Source organism: Salvia hispanica, chromosome 5 (genome assembly GCF_023119035.1).
Source record: "Salvia hispanica cultivar TCC Black 2014 chromosome 5, UniMelb_Shisp_WGS_1.0, whole genome shotgun sequence".
NCBI classification, from domain to species: domain Eukaryota; kingdom Viridiplantae; phylum Streptophyta; class Magnoliopsida; order Lamiales; family Lamiaceae; genus Salvia; species Salvia hispanica.
Window position 1 is genome coordinate 23,221,693 of NC_062969.1, and position 18,380 is coordinate 23,240,072.

The 18,380-nt window shown below is 33.0% G+C and overlaps 1 long non-coding RNA gene and 1 pseudogene across 1 annotated transcript; both read left to right on the top strand.

The window, feature by feature from the left end:
- Nucleotides 1–11,694: 11,694 nt before the first annotated feature.
- On the top strand, nucleotides 11,695–13,114 carry LOC125189673 (annotated as a pseudogene).
- Nucleotides 13,115–16,533: 3,419 nt separating this feature from the next.
- LOC125186793 lies at nucleotides 16,534–18,380 on the top strand. The gene is made up of 3 exons (XR_007170503.1): nucleotides 16,534–16,768; nucleotides 17,148–17,203; nucleotides 18,100–18,380. It is a non-coding gene; the product is annotated as an uncharacterized LOC125186793 (long non-coding RNA).

The following is an 18,380-nucleotide window of genomic DNA, read 5'->3' on the forward strand; positions in this document are numbered from 1 at the left end:
CTGAATTAAATAAATGCTATCTACTGTATAGTGATAATTTGATTGTGTTTGGGGTTGGGGGTTTTAAATTTCAATAAATGCATACATATCATATATGTAGCCTAATATTTAGGTGTGACCCCTAACTGAATTACAACTGAGAAGAGCACAAATTTGAGTAATTTCAATAGTATTGTAAAAATATAATAGAATTATACTCCTAGTTATCTATATTGAAATCACTCATGACCATTCATACATTATATGGCAAGATATGTTTTATTTTTATTTTCCTTGTATTACCAGCTGAAATCGAGATGTAGATAGGTGGTGTTGGAATGAAGATGTGTGACGAGAGGTGAGAATGCTCGTGAATTTCTGCCAAAGAAATAAAGTCAAATAATTAATAGTATGCATGGAGGCATGCCTACTTTCTACTTATTATTTGTAATAAATTTAAGGGAAATTGGTCTCTAAAACCATGAACTTTGCTTAAAATTTGGTATTTCCCATGAACTTTGAAATTGGTATATAATATCACGAACTTTGCATTTTGTTTGGTATTTCCCACGGCATGTTTATTACTATATTTGACTAACTTACGAGGCTTTTTTATCATACTTGACACAATTAAATCAACGTGGTTTTCAACGTGACTTTTTATGCTACATGTTATGAACTTAAAAAGTGGTTTCAAATATTATAAAACATATCAAGGTTGCCTATATTAAATAAGATTTTGATGAAAATATCTTATTTGAGTGAGTTTGGGAAATACCAAACAAAATGCAAAGTTCGTGATATTATATACCAATTTCAAAGTTCATGGGAAATACCAAATTTTAGGCAAAGTTCATGATTTTAGAGACCAATTTCCCTAAATTTAAATACAAGAAATGCATTTATAGTAGTACATGGTTAGATTTTGTAGACAAGAGGCCCCGTTTCTGCTTCTCTCTCCTCAGTCCTCACTTCATGAGTAACTCTATGTTTTTATGGTTTTCACCATGTGCTGCTCTTTACTGTCTCTACCTCTCCACCAACTTCATCCATATGTTTTGTGCTCACAGCCTCACACCATATTAATTTTGTTATAACAATTACAACTAATTATTTACTTTTTCTTCAGGTTTCTACCTTTCCATCATGTATAAATGCATCATTACAATACAGAATCCAACTTCATTTTTAAGGATATTATTGTCAATACTTGCATAGTGGCGATCACATTTAATCCATCAATTCGTTGGTAGGAATCCTGTGGCCGGTGATTAAAAGGGCTATCTATACCAAAATCTGTCTAACCTTAGATCCTTGAGCTAGCTCTCTCACCTTGATCTAACAACAAAAAAATTGGAGTTAGAAACACTTAACTACTAATGAAAAACTACTTAAAATTATGTGAATTAATAAACTTTACAAGAGTTACCAGCAAGAGCTAAAATTTATAAGAGGCCATTTTGCATTTTATCACTACATCTGCAGAACACTTTCTTGGACAATTATATGAGTGCATATATGCAACTAGGTAACAATTATATTGACTTTTGTACAATCTAGTGATCTACTGTTTTTTATCTTCTTTTTATTAATTTTTTTTTCTGTTAGAGATAGACTTACCGAGTTTTAATATTATTGCTCTCAAAATTCATAATAGTACATACGTGTATTAATTGCCGTAATAGTATGTCACATGTATACACATATTTTTAAAAAGGATATGTATACAGTATATTGTAATACTACTACATTTGAACCTTATAATGAAAAAGATCTAGGGGCTTCAAATTATTGTAAGCAATAGGACTAAAACGTGATCATGAGCGAAAATATATAAAAGGGGTGTGGCCCCGAGTAACTTAATAGTAAGATGTAAATTGTAAAGGAAATTTAAAGGTTTTTAATTTCATTAAATATGCATTACTTCATACAGAGTGCACTTAATTATCAGTTAAGTAGTATCTTTCAATTTGAATCACCCACATTTGCTCAGATATGAATCACATTTAATGAAAAACTGTATTTTCGGTTAGACTAGGTCCAAAATTAAAAATATTTCATTAAAGTTCTCAGAGAAACCTGCCCCCTTTTAAAACGATATTGCTAAATTATTTTTGTTTTGCATTATCAAACTAAGAACGGTTTAAATGTGAACCCCAATGCATTCAAGAATTTTAATTTCTTCGACTAAAGTATCCAGCGTACCCTGAGAATTTGAAGTGATAGTTTAAGAAAAGAAAAAGGGAAAATATATGTAATTACGGTACTAACATAGTAGATTAACATAACATCCAAACTTGCAGGTTACAAGTACAAATTACAAAGGCTGTTTCCTTCAATTATAATTTTTCTCAAAGCTTTAATTTGCAATCATATTAAATGCGTTGTGTTATTTCTTTAATGTAAGGTTAATTTTGTGGTGTTTCATGGAACTGCAGATTGATATGGTAGATTTATAGTTGTTGACAGATGGCATAAACATTGAATCTTTTTGCATTTACTTTCGTGATAATTCGAAAAGGGTTTTTTAGTAAGAAATCGGGCAACTGTAGTTAATGTGAATAAACACACGCTGTAATATGTTGTAGTAGCTATTAAAGTGTTTGGTTGTGTTTTGTTGATGGGTTTTTATGTAGCCATAATTGTGAATTTAATTCTTCAATTGTATATATCAATATCACCGTTTATAAGAATGAAAGAAACTGCAAATGCGCAGTTGTTTATAATGGAGAATGAGTTGGTGAGAGTTATTCTTGTTTGAGTTAATTGAAGGGTAGCTAATAAGGAGGGATTTGATATAATTGGTGAGGTGAAATCTGGAGTTGGTTTAAGATATTATTAGTGGCTTACCAAAAGCTTTCATGCTTTAAATTGTTTGATGGATGAGTCAGAAATGATCAATGTTCCAAGTTATTAATGAAGGGCTGGCATTTGCTAAAGGCTTTATTTTGGACGTTTTTATTCTTGTAGTTTGGTGTGTTGTGTAAATAATGTACTGTACCTAATTGTTCACAACTTGAAGTTTTGCAAGTGGCAAAACTTGTTGTAGATGTTGGGATGAAGCTTGAAAACCATTGCAAAATGAGTTTGTTTTGTTGCACTAATTAAGAGAGATAAGATGTTGCTTATGAAGAAGTTGATACACTACACCTGAGTTTTAGTATTGTGTATGTGTGTGGTAACAAGTGGCATTTGTTAAACGCATTAATGTCATTAGTAAAACATTTTTGCTAACTAGGTGGTGTTATTGATGGGTTTTTACAATTGTACTGTATTGTTTTAGTACTCTCTAATAATTTTGTTATCTGCAAAAACCAGTGTTCTTTTGTCACCCTTCTTCTTCTTGAGAGCCCACCGGCCCATAGAGCAAGCATTTTTTTTCACTAAATCAGTACAGGCCCATCGTCTGCCAAATATTCTTTTTTATATGTAACGGTTACAGTAGGGGGAGTATTATATTGCTAATTCAATACCTAATTGCTAACTACAACTAAATAATAACCATTAGATATTCAAATTAAAACCTAGATCATCAAGCTCGAAATGTCAATACGATCAACAAAAAACGTGAATAAGAGTATTAAGGTCAATTTACAACAAATTAGTTGTAACTAATTTTTGAAAAATATCTCATAACTTTAAAACACATATAACTTTCTCGATTTAAATTATTTTTTCGCACAACATATGTTAAATTAAGATAATTTTGTAAGGATTCTAATGAGATCTCACTTGCATATGTTCCAACATCAAAATTTGAAACTTTTTTTTTTAATTTTTTCGTATTGCAGAAATGTTAACATAGTATATAAAATATGTCAATATAATATATGTAGAATATCAATATAAGCAATGTGTTAACATTCTTAAAGCATTTTGTTGACATTCTCAAAGCATTGTGTTATATTTTTGAAACACTGTTGACATTTTCATCCAAAACCCTAATTTGATAGTTTTTTTTTTTATCTTTTTCGATTTAATTAATAAAAACAAAAATCACATATGGCAAATTGTAGACCACAAGTTTTCTAAAATCTCATGGTCTTAAATTAGTTGTAGTTAGCAATTAAATGATGGGTTAGCAATTGATCACTTCCCAAGTAACTTATAAGTTGTTACACATTGATATTCTTAATTTCTTGTTAAGTAAATTTTCCGGATGATTTGTAATTTACAAATATTTAGAATTTGTTTGTTTGATACCAGTACTCCCTTCGTTCCATAGTAGTGGAGTTATTTTGTCATTTTAATACGTTCTAGTGAAGTCATTTCTTTTTTCAGTATTTTAGTTTTGCACGGTTTAAAAGTAAACCTTTATCATCACTCTTTCCACACCAAGGCATTCAAGAACTCTAAATCACAATGCGAATGGCTGTTTCCTTCAATTATAATTATTTCTAAAAGAGAGCAAACCATATACCACATCGGAGAATGAACAAGACTTGCAAGTGTATAAATGGGCTACCCCTACTCCATTAGTATGAGGTCTTTTGGGGAGTACCCCAAGAGCAAAACTGTGAGGGCTTTGCCCAAAGCGAACAATATCATACTAATGTGGAGTTCGGGTATGCACCACCGAGACCCAACAATTTCCCGAAGCTTTAATTAACCAGTAGTATAATTTCTTTTAGTAGTACTTACTGTTTTGTTGAAAAAATGCTTGGTGCTAGATTTAGTTGTTGACAGATGGCATAAAAATTAAATATTTTTTAATGTACTCTCGTTCTTGCAATTCTGTCTCTCCAGAACCAACTACGCTTTCTCTACGGGCATTGAATTTACACTCTTGTAATAATTTAAAAAGGGATTTTAGTAAGAAATCGGGCCACTGTAGTTATTGTGAATAAACACACGCTGTAATATGTAGCTATTAAAGTGTTTGGTTGTGTTCTGTTGATGGGTTTTTATGTAGCCATAATTGTGAATTCAATTCGTTTATAAGAATGAAAAAAACTAGCTACAAATTCGCAGTTGTTCATAATGGTGTCAGTTATTCTTGTTTGAGTTAATTGAAGGGTAGCTAAGGAGGGGTTTGATATAATTGGTGAGGTGAAATCTGGGGTTGGTTTAAGATAGATTAATTATTGGCTTACGAAATTCGTTCATGCTTTGGATTGTTTGATGTATGAGTCAGAAATGATCAATGTTCCAAGTTATTAATGAAGGGGTGGCATTTGTTGAAGCCTGAAGTCTTTATTTTTGGAATTTTTTATTCTTGTAGTTTGGTGGGCAGTGTAATAATGTTGTAACTAACTAGTCACAACATGATGTTTTGGAAGTGGCAATACTTGTTTTAGATGTTGGGATGAAGTTGGAAAATCATAACAAAATGAGTTTGCTTTCTAGCACCAAGAGATTTCTGCCTTTGGAAACATTGCCTATGAGTTTGGAGATAAGATGAAGTTGCTAATGAAGAAGTTGATACACTACACCTGTGTCTTAAATCCTAGTTAGTACATGATGCTGAATCTTGTTTTCTTTCTGTTCACTGCAAATTTGCTAAACAAAGGTGATTGCTTATAATTCAATTCTCATTGAATAATTTGAATTAGACCACCTACTAGTCTACTACTGCTGAATATGGTTTATGTCATCCATTTTTCCACACAGTATTTGTTAGGATTTCCTTTTATCTTCATCCTTTTGCCATGGTTTCATCTCTTTCTTTTGTCCTTCTCTCTGTATGTATGTGGTAACAAGTGACATTTGTTAAATGCATTAATGTTATTAGTAAAACATTTTTGCTTACTATTGTAAACTTGGTGGTGCAAGAGTTATTGATAGTTTTTATATTGTTAACAAGTGTTTTTTTTGTAACCTTTCTTCTTCCTGAGAGCCCATCGGCCCGTAGAGCGGGCCTTTTGTTTTCTTAATTAGGTTAGGCCCATTGTCGGCCCAAACTTGATCTGTTAATGCTCATATGGTTATAAGATCTTACAAATAACATTCTTATTATCCTAGTAAACTTTTATGGATAATTTGTAATTTACAGATATTTAGAGTTTGTTTGTTTAATACTACTATAAGATTAAAATAATTTTATCTATGAAATTCTTCAAAATATTATTTATTTTTTGATATATATTATCTACATTCACAACATTTAAAAGTACCGACACTTATTTAGCTAGTTACCGATAAAATTAAAATTGGTATCCTTTGATAAACTCTCTCTTCCTAATCATTCCATTTTCATCATATATTAACAAATATTAACCTCTTTACATTTGTAGAGATTGCCTCACAATAATTTATCCTTGATATGTTAATTTATTAATTATTTTTACACATAATTCACCACTTTCTTTCACTTATAATTGAGTAATAATGATCACTAACATTATCTACTCTCCAATCTCTTTTCTTAGAGTTGATGTCACATATTTTTCCACGATTTAAAGAACAAAAGTTGTTAGTAAAAATCCAACTGTTGAATATATATATTTCAACGGACATATCTATCTATATCCAATAACAGAAGACACATGGAGTGGAATCAAATGAAAGATTAATCCTTTTTATCATTTACTTAAAAAATAAAGAAATAAATCTAACGTGTTAAGGAGTTGAGCATGCCGGACAATGGATCTAGATTTACAAATCACAATATTTTAAGTTGATAAATCTTAAAATTTCCAAGCAAATTAAAGCTGTGCAATATCATTGCATTTTCCAATTTCCATCTTCTACCCATCGATGGCGCGCGGCATTAATGAGACTACCGATAGATACGAGAAAGTCAAAAGCCGATGACGTGGAAATTAGATAAATTGCATGTGCAGCTGATTTAGAATTGACTGTATCGTTAATTTTAATTAAAATCATTATTCGAATAAGACATTTAAAAAACTTATATTTAAAATTGTAGTAGTAGTAGGTAGGAACACAAAATAAGTCATAAGTACGGATGCGAATTGAAAGGCTATCATAATTAGAATCATAAAATGTGCAACAACTCATAGTAGTTGTTTTTATATTAATCACCATTAATTGCAAGGAATGACATATACGTATACGTTCTGGTCTATTTGTTTGTTAAGGATTGAGATGCAGTCGAGCCACCATGAGTGCCATCGTAAAATTTTGTTAATTGGTCCGACGACTTAAGTTAGCTCTACCTTCCATAGAGCATGGCATATATATTGGTTGTATTCAATGAGATAAAATTCGATCCCACAAAAGTTTCATTTCATGGATTTTATCAAATTTCGTTTCATGGATATATATGCCATTTATGTCTTGATCTTGCAAGAAACATGACATTAATGAGATCTGTAAGTAGGCGGCTGAATTTTCAGTTCATGATAAACTAAGGGGGTGTTTGGTTGACAAAATTAAATCTCATGATTAAATATGTATCATGTTTGGTTCATAAGATTGAACCCTACAACTTTTAATCATAGATGGATAGTCTCATGATAATTAGTCATAGTCTCCCCCTCCAACTAAAATAATCCAACAACTTAATTCTAAATGGATAGTCTCATTATTATTAGTCATGACAATCGAACGCACCTAAGAAAGAGTAGTAATACGTATGCATACATTGCATCTGACACAAAAAAATGTTGATGGATAAATATCAGGTGCAATTGTTAATATTATCCTTTATAAAGTTCATTGAAATGCCAAAAACAAAATTTCATTCGGAGTTCGATTATTAATGTAAGTACATATTAACAATTGTTCATGTGCTTCATATCTATGCGTGTACAGGGTTCAGTAATTGCAAAAACAGTGTTTTAGTGATGAATTGATGCAAACATTCGAGTTTAAGTGTTTGATTCTGTGTACACAATTCAAGTTTTGAAAAACTTGTTGTATCTGTTTAAAATTAAAACGATGTTGGAATTGTTAATCACTTAAATTCGATATAAATTCTTTAGAATTCATAGTAGTACTACTAGTACGTAGTATTTTTTTTACCAAGGGTTCTTTATTTAATGAAATGCAGCTGGATCTGGAAGATTGAAAAAAGAAAGGTCAAATTTAATTAAGTTAATTATATAAGAAACTTCGCCATTATTTGTGGGTAGCTAATTTAATGGAGAGTTGACTTATGACTATACACGTACTGTACATTAAGTAAATGTTATTATTTTTATTATATTATTATTCTATTTTCTCGTTACTATGAATAATGAAATTATTACAGATACAATATAAATTATTACGAAGGCAAAATCGAATTTGAGCACGTCCTTCGTGAATCGAATTTGAGCACGTCCACACACGAGGATATGTGAAAACCACAGCCAGTTAATTAAGGTTTATTAATACACCAACCTTACACTATGAGAGAATATATACTGTATTAATTATAATTGGATGCAATCCTATGAGAGAACATATACTGTATTAATCATAATTGGATGCAATCCTATGAGAGAACATCTCACAAAGAGGAAAAGATGATACTACAATTATATAAATTTAACTATAGGAATGTGATCAAATGAAAACTCTAAATATTGTACAAATTCAAAACTATGATCTGGACCATTGAAAAATATCAACAGATTACAAAAAAAACATCAACAGAAAAATGTCAACAGAATTTCAACGGCAGTCAATGATTGATGCTGTGTTGATATTGTGTTGATACTGTGTTGACATTAAAATCTTGAAATTTTACACTGTGTTGATATTGTATTGAAACTGTGTTGAAGCTATGTTGAGGAGTTTTGAGTTTGTACAATATATAAGTTTGCATTTTATCACTACCCACTAACTATATATATACCATATGCAAATAGTAAAATGTTGTGTGGGAAGTACTACTTCTGATCTGGTCCTCAATCGATCTATGTTAAAAAAGGAAGGAACTACTAATATTGTTTTGTACGTAAATCACGACAACACGCAAAATTCTTTAATATTAATTTCTATAAGCGTAAGCTATTGTTAAACAAAGGTGTTTATAGTTTATAGTACTCTCTCCATTTTTCAAAGAGAAAAACTTTCGAAACAGTACAGATTTTAATGCACCATTGATAAAGTAAAAGAGAAATAGAAAAAATATGATAGTAAACAATGGGTTCTGCTTTATTAGAATTTTTTTTTTCTAAAATAGAAATTTTTTATTTTTAAAGGACAAAATGAAAATAATTTTCATATTTAAAATAACAGAGGAGTATAATTTATTAACATCGAGATCGAAATAATATATCAATGCCTCTTTCTGAAATCATATTATACAATAAACAGTAAATAATTTAAAAAACATAATTAATTTAAATAGCAGGCCTCAGGAACAACAACGTAGAAACAGAAGTGACATTGATACTTGAAAATCTAGAGATATTCAGATAAACAATGTAATAGACGATGAAGTGATCAAGGAATATTGATTCCTTAACAAAAAATGGAATATTGCTCTATGCTCATACATCTGAGCTGCGACATCGTGCCGTGCGCTTGAGACGACAAACGACCAATAATTACAATTTACAACAAAGTCAAGGCGTGTGACGAGGAGATTAGAGAGAGCATGTGCATCAAGTTTAGTTGACTCCATATTTATAATTATTGTATATTAATATTATATAGTATAGTACAGAAATATTATATACGTACGGATGTGAATTGAAAGGCTATCACATAGTACTATAATTCATGTGCAACAGCTGATAAGTATATACTCCACTATCTTATTAATTAGGCGTAACATGTCTATTGTATAGAGAGTATTAGTTTTGACTTTTGACGGCCACTTGCTGTTATACATAATTCTTGAATCTTGAACCAAACATGGCATCATACAAGTGGGCTCCTATACTAATCCTTGTTGATCATCTAATCATATAATCATATCTATAAGCATATATAATCATATGTATATGCATAGGCGATCTATCCTCAAATTAAAATTGCTTCTGATGTCAAATATGTGAGGAGTATTTTTTTTTGGGAACGCAACTGAATTGTTTATCATATAAACTGTCTGAACAAGATATAATACCAATATATACAATTAAGTCTAGTTTTAGTTTATGAGAAATCTTAGTATTATATTAGTTGTTATGCTATAATTCTTGATTTCCAACTAAATTAGGAGTATCTTCTATCTTTGTACTTTAATGTCCTTGGATCGTAACAAGAAGCTGCTCAGCACAACTTGATATATAGGTGTGTATATCATTAATTTATAGCTTAATTTCGAATATGCCAAAATAAATGTGGGCTACCATTGACCGCTGCAAATATCAAAATTTTATACTCTGTATTGCACTATTAAGAAATTTTGGTTGACTTATACCCAATTGATTGATAACTATGTTCTTATTACTTATCTTAGCTGGCTATAGTTTAAAATTGATATGCAGCTCTTTCTATTGCTGATATACATTGACTTCTTATCATTTCGTTTGATGCCCCTTATAAATGATTATGCGAAAAAACGGTATTATTATCATTAATGAGAAATTTTGATATGATGAAAAAACGTTTAATGTTTGATAGGATAGAAATGAATGAAGAAATTTAAGATTTAAATTATAATAAGGGGTGATTTAGTAAGTAAACAATATATTCTCCGTTCAACAATAAGAGTCACTTTTGCCATTACGGTCCGTCTCACAATAAGAGTAACATTTCATTTTTACTATAAATATTAAGCAGGTTTCACTTTCCACTAACTTACTTCACTCACGTTCTATTATAAAATCAATATAAAAAATTGACTTCATATTCCACTAACACTATCGTCTAACTTATCCAATCCACTATTTTTTACATTTTTTAAAACACGTGCCCTTACCAAATGTGACACATATTGTGCGATGAATGGAGTAATTAACAATAAAATCAGTTTTAATATAAAAAATTTGAACTGATAAAAAAATTAAGGACATTATGTATGTTGAATTTATGTACGTCTATATCTTTTCTCTTTATTTGTATTGGAAATCAACCGTTTGTCTATTTTTATGTATTTTATTCGGATGAAATTAGGGAAGCTGTTTTTATGTTTGGTTGTAGGGAGATGTACCTATCAATCAACAACTTTCAACATTTTTTTGTCAAATTGCAAATAGTCTGCGCAATGGGTTATTTATCAGACCACAACACGTTCATAAACGAATGTAAATATGTACATACAACTAATAATTTCGAATAACCAACCAAACTTTATTTGTCACTCATAATTTCGAATAACCAACCTCATATTTAACAGTAATATAATTAGATATATGTAATCAACAATTACTGAAAAACAAAAAATTAAATACTACTACTCCGGTACTCACTATACATTACAAAAGTTAATTACACCTAATAAGTAGAATATGTCGTACGGATCAATAGGTAGAGTAGCTGATTACTCGTTTGTAGTATGGAGTGTGAAATATTCTATGGAATATGTTCTGTGAGAGTCTAAAAACTATTCAAACTGAGATATGGTCATTACTCCTGAAATCCAGTATACTATAAAAAGTCAATTTATTTTCATTAAAATAGGAGTATACTTTTTATATATATATATATATATATATATATATATATATATATATATATATATGATCATGATCAATTGAGATTATTTAGGCTAATTGAGAAATGAGATGCAATATCAGCCACTCATTTTTATTAAATGAGTGGTCCAGATTTTACCACACAAAAAATATTTTTAGATTAATTTATTTTGAAAGGGCAGAATGGTAATTGCAGGGGCTTATTCATGATCCTTCCGTCAAAACTCTCACTCTGAACATCATGAATCGTCTTCCACCGCCGCTGACTTCAGATCCTGTGCGCGAGCTTTGGTCGTCTTCCACGGCGGATGTGTCGAAGCGCATCGCCGACATCGGTGTGAAGGAGCATGTATCCAGAATTTGATGCTATTCGACAGAGAGAGCTATTTGATGCTTTGCGAGCGACGTGATTCGATTGCTGGTCCAGAATTCGCTAGAAGCATCGATTACTAGGTTTAATTACCTCCTAGTCTAATTCGCTTGCAATTCTTCCTCTGTAAAACTTGTTGTTGCCGATTTTATGAATTTTAATTTTAATTAATGTGAAATTTTACTGATTTCTGTAAAATAGAGGCATTTTGATACGTCTCTGTTTTTTTTTTTGCCTTGTAGTGCTTGTTGTGATGACTGTAGACTAAGTAGTTGTTTTTCCTTGATCATGATTTGATGAGTTGCTATTAACTTGTGTTTTTGCTATCAACATTTTTATGAGATTTTTGCTTCTGTTGCAACCATATTACCATATTTTTGCAGTAGATGATTCAATTGTATTGGATGTGAACTCATTTGAGAGATTGATTTTCCAATATTTGCTTTTGTTATAGGATTTGAATTTTTTGCAAGCTTAATTGTTGATTTGTTTATAGAATTGGAAGTATTATCAGGAATTGGATGTCAACAAAACTTGGATTTGGATTGCAGAATTTACCCCAAGAGAAGATGCCTCAACTTGTACAGATAATCAGGAAGAGGGATGAGCATTTGGCACAGGATGTCAATGAAATTGAGCTTGATATTGAGGCTCTTGATACGGAAACGCTGTGGGAACTTGATCGGTTTGTGACCAATTCGAAGAAGATGGTGAGCAAGACAAAGCGGCAAGCGTTGATGATGAACAACAATCTAGCTGCTCTCCAGTCCTGTTACTGATGCTGATGTGGTAAGTTAAATTTGCATCAAGATTTTTGTCTTTTTTGTGGTGTTTTCACTGTTTATTCATGTTGTTGGTAATGTTGTGTAGGGCGCATTGAGCGACAAGAATGATGATTGTGGCAAGATGATGAAACAAAATGATGAAGAAGATGTAGATATTGATGACGATATGCCAGCAACGAGTTTCCCTGTTGTTGTGGAGATTGAGTTTGTGAAAGAAGGTGTTGTTGGGCAGGAGAATGATGGTGTTGTTGGACAGGAGAATGATGGTAGAGGCAATGGCAGCAGTAGCTCAAGCAGTTCTGGCAGCTCAAGCAGCGATTCGTCATCCTCGAGTGGTATTGATACTGATTCTTCTTGCGTTTCTACATTGTGTTGGGGTGAAAGTATGGAAAACGGAAACAGAAACAGATGTTCATTCGTTTGAGCTTGTTTTTTACAGATTCTGATTCAGGGAGTTCCTCTGGTAGTGAGTCCGACGCAGATGATTGACCAATTTGATGATTGAACTTTTATTTGATGATTGAATTGAATGTCTGGCAGTTTTATTGCTTTTTCTTGCCTGTTAACTGTGATATCTCAACTTTGTTTTAGTTCATTTGATATTTTGGCTATTGATATGTGAATTATAAGTGTTATTTTTTAGTTGTTGACATTCGATATTCTCGGTATTGATATGTCAATTGTAAGTGTTATTTTTTAGTTGTTGACATTTTAATACGAGTTGTTGACATTCGATATTTTCGGTATTGATATGTCAATTATAAGTGTTATTTGTTAGTTGTTGACATTTGATATTCTCGATATTGAAGAAATGTTAAATGTACAATTTTTTTATTGTTGTTGGATGATTTATCAAGTATGAAAGGAACGGAAAATACGTAAAGAATTCTGCTTTTGAGGCAAATGTTACGTGTCTCTCTCTTTTATTTCTCCAAATTAAAGCATGAAATATTTTGCACTCTATTGTTTGGTAATATTTCTCATTTGAAAATTAGTTGCTAAGATTTAGTTATCTCCCCTTTTTAATATCAACTATGCATGTCAACTACCTATATAATCTATGTCAACTACATATACAATTAATGTTAACTACACACATATAATGTCAACTACATTTACAATTCATGTCAAAACCTAGTATAGGGAAGTAGGGATCGATCCCACAGAGAAGGATGCGTAAGACTCGTAATCAAGGATTTGGGAGTATTTTTGGTGTTGGCTGCTGCCACGCATTTTCTTGGGTTGAGGAAAATTAAAATTTAACTTGACTTGGGAATATTAGAAAGAAACTTAACCTAACAGCTAGACCTAGGAGATAAATCTACGGTGGGACCACATCTAAAAAAAAACAGAGTACGAAAAAAAAAAAATTTATTTTTTTTAAAAAAAAATTTAATTTTTTTCAATTTTAATTTTTTTTTTATGTCAACTACACAGTTGTTGACATTTGATGTCAACTACATAGTTGTTGACATTTGATGTGTAGTTGACATGGATTGTACACATAGTTGACATTATATGTGTGTGCAGTTGATATGATATGGCTTGTACGTATAGTTGACATGGTTTGAAAGTGTAGTTGACATGGCTTATAATTATTGTTGACATAGCTTGTAGTGTAGTTGACATGGCTTGAAAGTGTAGTTGACATGACATATAATTGTTGACATGACTTTTACGTGTAGTTGACATGACTTGAAAGTGTAGCTGACATATTACTTACTTTCAGAAACATCGCAGAGCTTCCACCAACATACACAAAATCTATTAGTCAATTAAAAAATTTAACAATTTCGACACAAGGATTCAATATCTCACAAATCTTATTGTTCCAATTTTTAGATCTACAAATTCCAATTCAGGAAAAATGAGTAAAATTGCAGATCTCACTACAAAATCCAACAAAGAGTAGAAATCAATGTTGTCGGCGAGGAGCTCTCGGCATCCATCTCGAGATCGGGCAAAACGTCGCCGTCTTCGATTCCGAGGAAGAGATCGTTGAAATCAATGCTATCGAGCAGAATGACGCCTAAGAAATCGGGGAACTCGGCAGCGTCGATCGAGAAGCCTTCCATTTCGCCTTCCATATCGGAAGGCGAAATGTCAACATCTTGTCAACAACTTGTATATAGTGTCAACAACTAAAACAATTCTTGTAATTAAAAGATAACTACTATTTTATGGCTCTGCACATCATCATCGTCATCATCAATATTGAGAGTGCTGCTTTTCACTCTATTCCTTACAAGATCAAGATGTTTTCCTCTCTCTCTCTCTCTCACTCTTTCTCTCAAATAGATCAATATGTTTCTTTCAGGAACCAAGAAGCTATGGAAATCTTAGCTCAAGAGGCAAACAGAGAGAGAGATTAGATATGGTAAGATATCAAGACCAATAAAAAATCAGCAGAATTAAGTAAGACAGCAACTCCATCAAGAACAATTTCAGCTCAAGAATAAGAAAAACAATCCACCAAAAAAATCCCTCATTGAAAAGAAAGGAAACATTTGCTAGAAAAACAGAACACATTCAACCATCACTATAAACAAGAAAAAAGAACATTTTATTCTGGAAAAAAATCGAATCTTAATAATTAGATTAGAGAGACAATTCACTCTAAACTTTCACACGCATAAACGCACACACCTTCTGAATCAATTCATCAAACACCTGGAGAATCCGATCGAGCTCCACCACCTCTGCCGCCCCCTTGCGCTGCTGGTGGCTCCAAAACGGCACAAACGCTCTCTTCACCTACTGCAGCACGGAGAAGAGCTCCGGCGGCACGCCCTGCGGCGGCTGCTGCTGCTTCGTGATCCACCACGGCGACAACTCCTCCCTCGAAGCCTTCCTCCTCTCCAACGGCTTCACCGTCCCCCCTTAGCTCGATCCCCTCAAATTTGCCATGGAAATCCTCACCGACCTCCAACCACTGGAACAGCCGGAGCAGTAGCCGGAAAAATCAATCGAATCCATCTCTCCTCCTCCAATTGAACACAAAATCAGATCTGGAAGCTCGAGAATCCACGAAATCACACTCCTATCCTTCCGATTCTGGAAATTGATTTACAGAACGAACAATTGCTCGTCAGCAACACATTGCAAGCCATAGGAGTCGGAATCGTGCTCGGCACGATCTACATCAACATCGGATTAGACAAATCGGGGATCGAGAAGCGATTAGGTCTCTTCGTGTACAGACTCACCTTCCTCCTCTCCTCCACCACCGAAACCCTCCCGATCTTCATCAACGAGCGACTAATCCTCCTCCGAGAAGCCTCCAGCGGCGTCTACCGCCTCTCTTCCTACCAATCCGTCTTTCAGATTTTCCTCTTCATTCGTCATTTAGATCAGCGAGATTTTGAATGTTTACGTTTTGAATTTTGAAGATCAGCGAGATTTTGCAGATGAAGATTTGAAGATTTTGGAAGAGAGATTTTAGAGAAATTTTAGAAATTGGTTTGAAATCAGTTTGGATGTTTCACGCTTTTTTTATTAAAGAAATTACAATTTTACCCCCTTGTTGACATAATGTTGTATTTGTTGACATTTTGTTTAGCTTGTGGATTAGTGGCCCATATTGCATCTCATTTCTCAATTTAGCTAAATAATCTCAACCTAACAAGACCATATATATATATATATGGGAGCATTAGGGTCCTTTGCCCCCTTAGAGTCTATTTCTTTCTTAATATCAACCATTAGATTAGTATGATGGATGGATTAGATGAAGCCTCACAAAATCATCCCGTGTTGCATTATTAGATTGTTTCTGTGCATTATATGGGTAAAATTGTAAAACAACCATGAATTAAAACGGAAGGAGCGAGATTTCAGTGGGATTTTCATAGACCTTCCATCTACTCACTCTCTCTCTCTCATTCCAATCGTATCACTCCTCAAACCCACGACTCAATCTCGTCTCCCCCAATTCCCACCCATTTCCAAACCCTAGCCGCCACTTCCTCCCACCAAAATCAATCCAAAAGACGATTTTCACCGTTTATTCAACCCTTCGACGCCGTTTCACTGTCGAAAATGCACTCACCGTCGATTCTCGTTGTGAAGAGCACCGTGGATCGATGATTCACAACTACAAAGTTTCGATTTTGTTTTGAGCGTGCCGCCGGTCGTCGATTAAAGAGGAACTAACGAAAACGGTGTGCTTCAAAAATCCCTTTCTTGAGTTAGAAACACTCCTAATCGTCGATTGTCTACTTTTAGGAGACAACGTAGTAAGCGATTCACAGTTTTTAGCGTCCATTGAACTTCGATTCGAATAATGCACAAAAGTTGTGGTTGTTTTCTTTTGGAAAATATGAGATTGTGAGCATTTAATTTAGGGTTCTTCCCATTATTGAAGTGTGTAGTTGATTTCTGAGTTATTTTTTTGCTTCGTCGATTTTAGGGTTCAAACCTTTACTGATTTGGTCGGTTTTGTTTTCGATTCTGTAAAATTGCGTCGTTTTCGGTAGCTTTCTGGGTTTGTAGTGGATTTGGATTCAAGAATGAAACTGATGTCGATTTTGTGTCTTACAGAGAACAAATGACGAAGAGAGACAGAACATACACAAGCCAACCAACAGATGACGAAGGTTACATACTTGGTGCCCCTGTTTTGATGCATTATTTGTTGGTTTTGTGAATTATGTAGGCTAATCTGTGCATTATGATTGGTATTAATTTCAATTAGGCATTATTAGTTTGGTATGTTGCATTACACATTGGACATTACTGCATTAGTAGTCTGATTTAATGCAGTATAAAATGAGAAGCATGACTTACTGTTAGTTACATTATATGTCTGATTCATTGCATTATATTAGCATCGGTTGTGCATCGTGTGTTTCGTAGATTCTATGAGTTGGTTTGCATAACTGGAAAAGCTCAATGCTCCTGAGTTCATTCTTTGGTTAATTTTGAGAATCAATAAGCAATCGGTATTTGGTTCATTGAATGTTATATGATTGCATGAATTATTTGAAGGTTACATACTTGGTGCCCCTGTTTTGATGCATTATTTGTTGGTTTTGTGAATTATGTAGGCTAATCTGTGCATTATGATTGGTATTAATTTCAATTAGGCATTATTAGTTTGGTATGTTGCATTACACATTGGACATTACTGCATTAGTAGTCTAATTTATTGCATTATAAAATGAGAAGCATGACTTACTGTTAGTTACATTATATGTCTGATTCATTGCATTATATTAGCATCGGCTGTGCATCGTGTGATCTGTAGATTCTATGGGTTGGTTTGCATAACTGATGTTTGGTGTAGTGAATGTCATTTAATTCGTGCATTATGTGTTGGAATGTGAGCATTACTCTGTTAGGTTTTTGGCATTATGTTTTCACTGACCATTGGTTTATGCATTTACAAAACACAAACTTATACATCTCTGTTTGCTATTCTGTACTACAACATCTAAGCAACGACGAACTGCTTTTGACCAAGCGATTGACGATTTGATTCCTGTCGCCTTAGCCTAGAAAGTGCTAAGGCGACTTGGAAATGTTCAGAATTAAGGTTGCTACTGCGCTGCTGACTTCCGCACATAACTCCAAAGGTGCAAACCACCATAGATATGCCACCGAGTTTTGGAAGGAGAGGCCGCCTAAGTTCGTCTTCGAGAAGTGGGTCGAAGAGTACAGGCTGAATTGATTGGAGTAGTAGTCATTGAAATGCTATTTACATTTTTTGAACAATGTGGTTTTTTTTGGATAATGCATTTTAGAAGGTAGAAAAGACGACTTATTTGTTGGCCA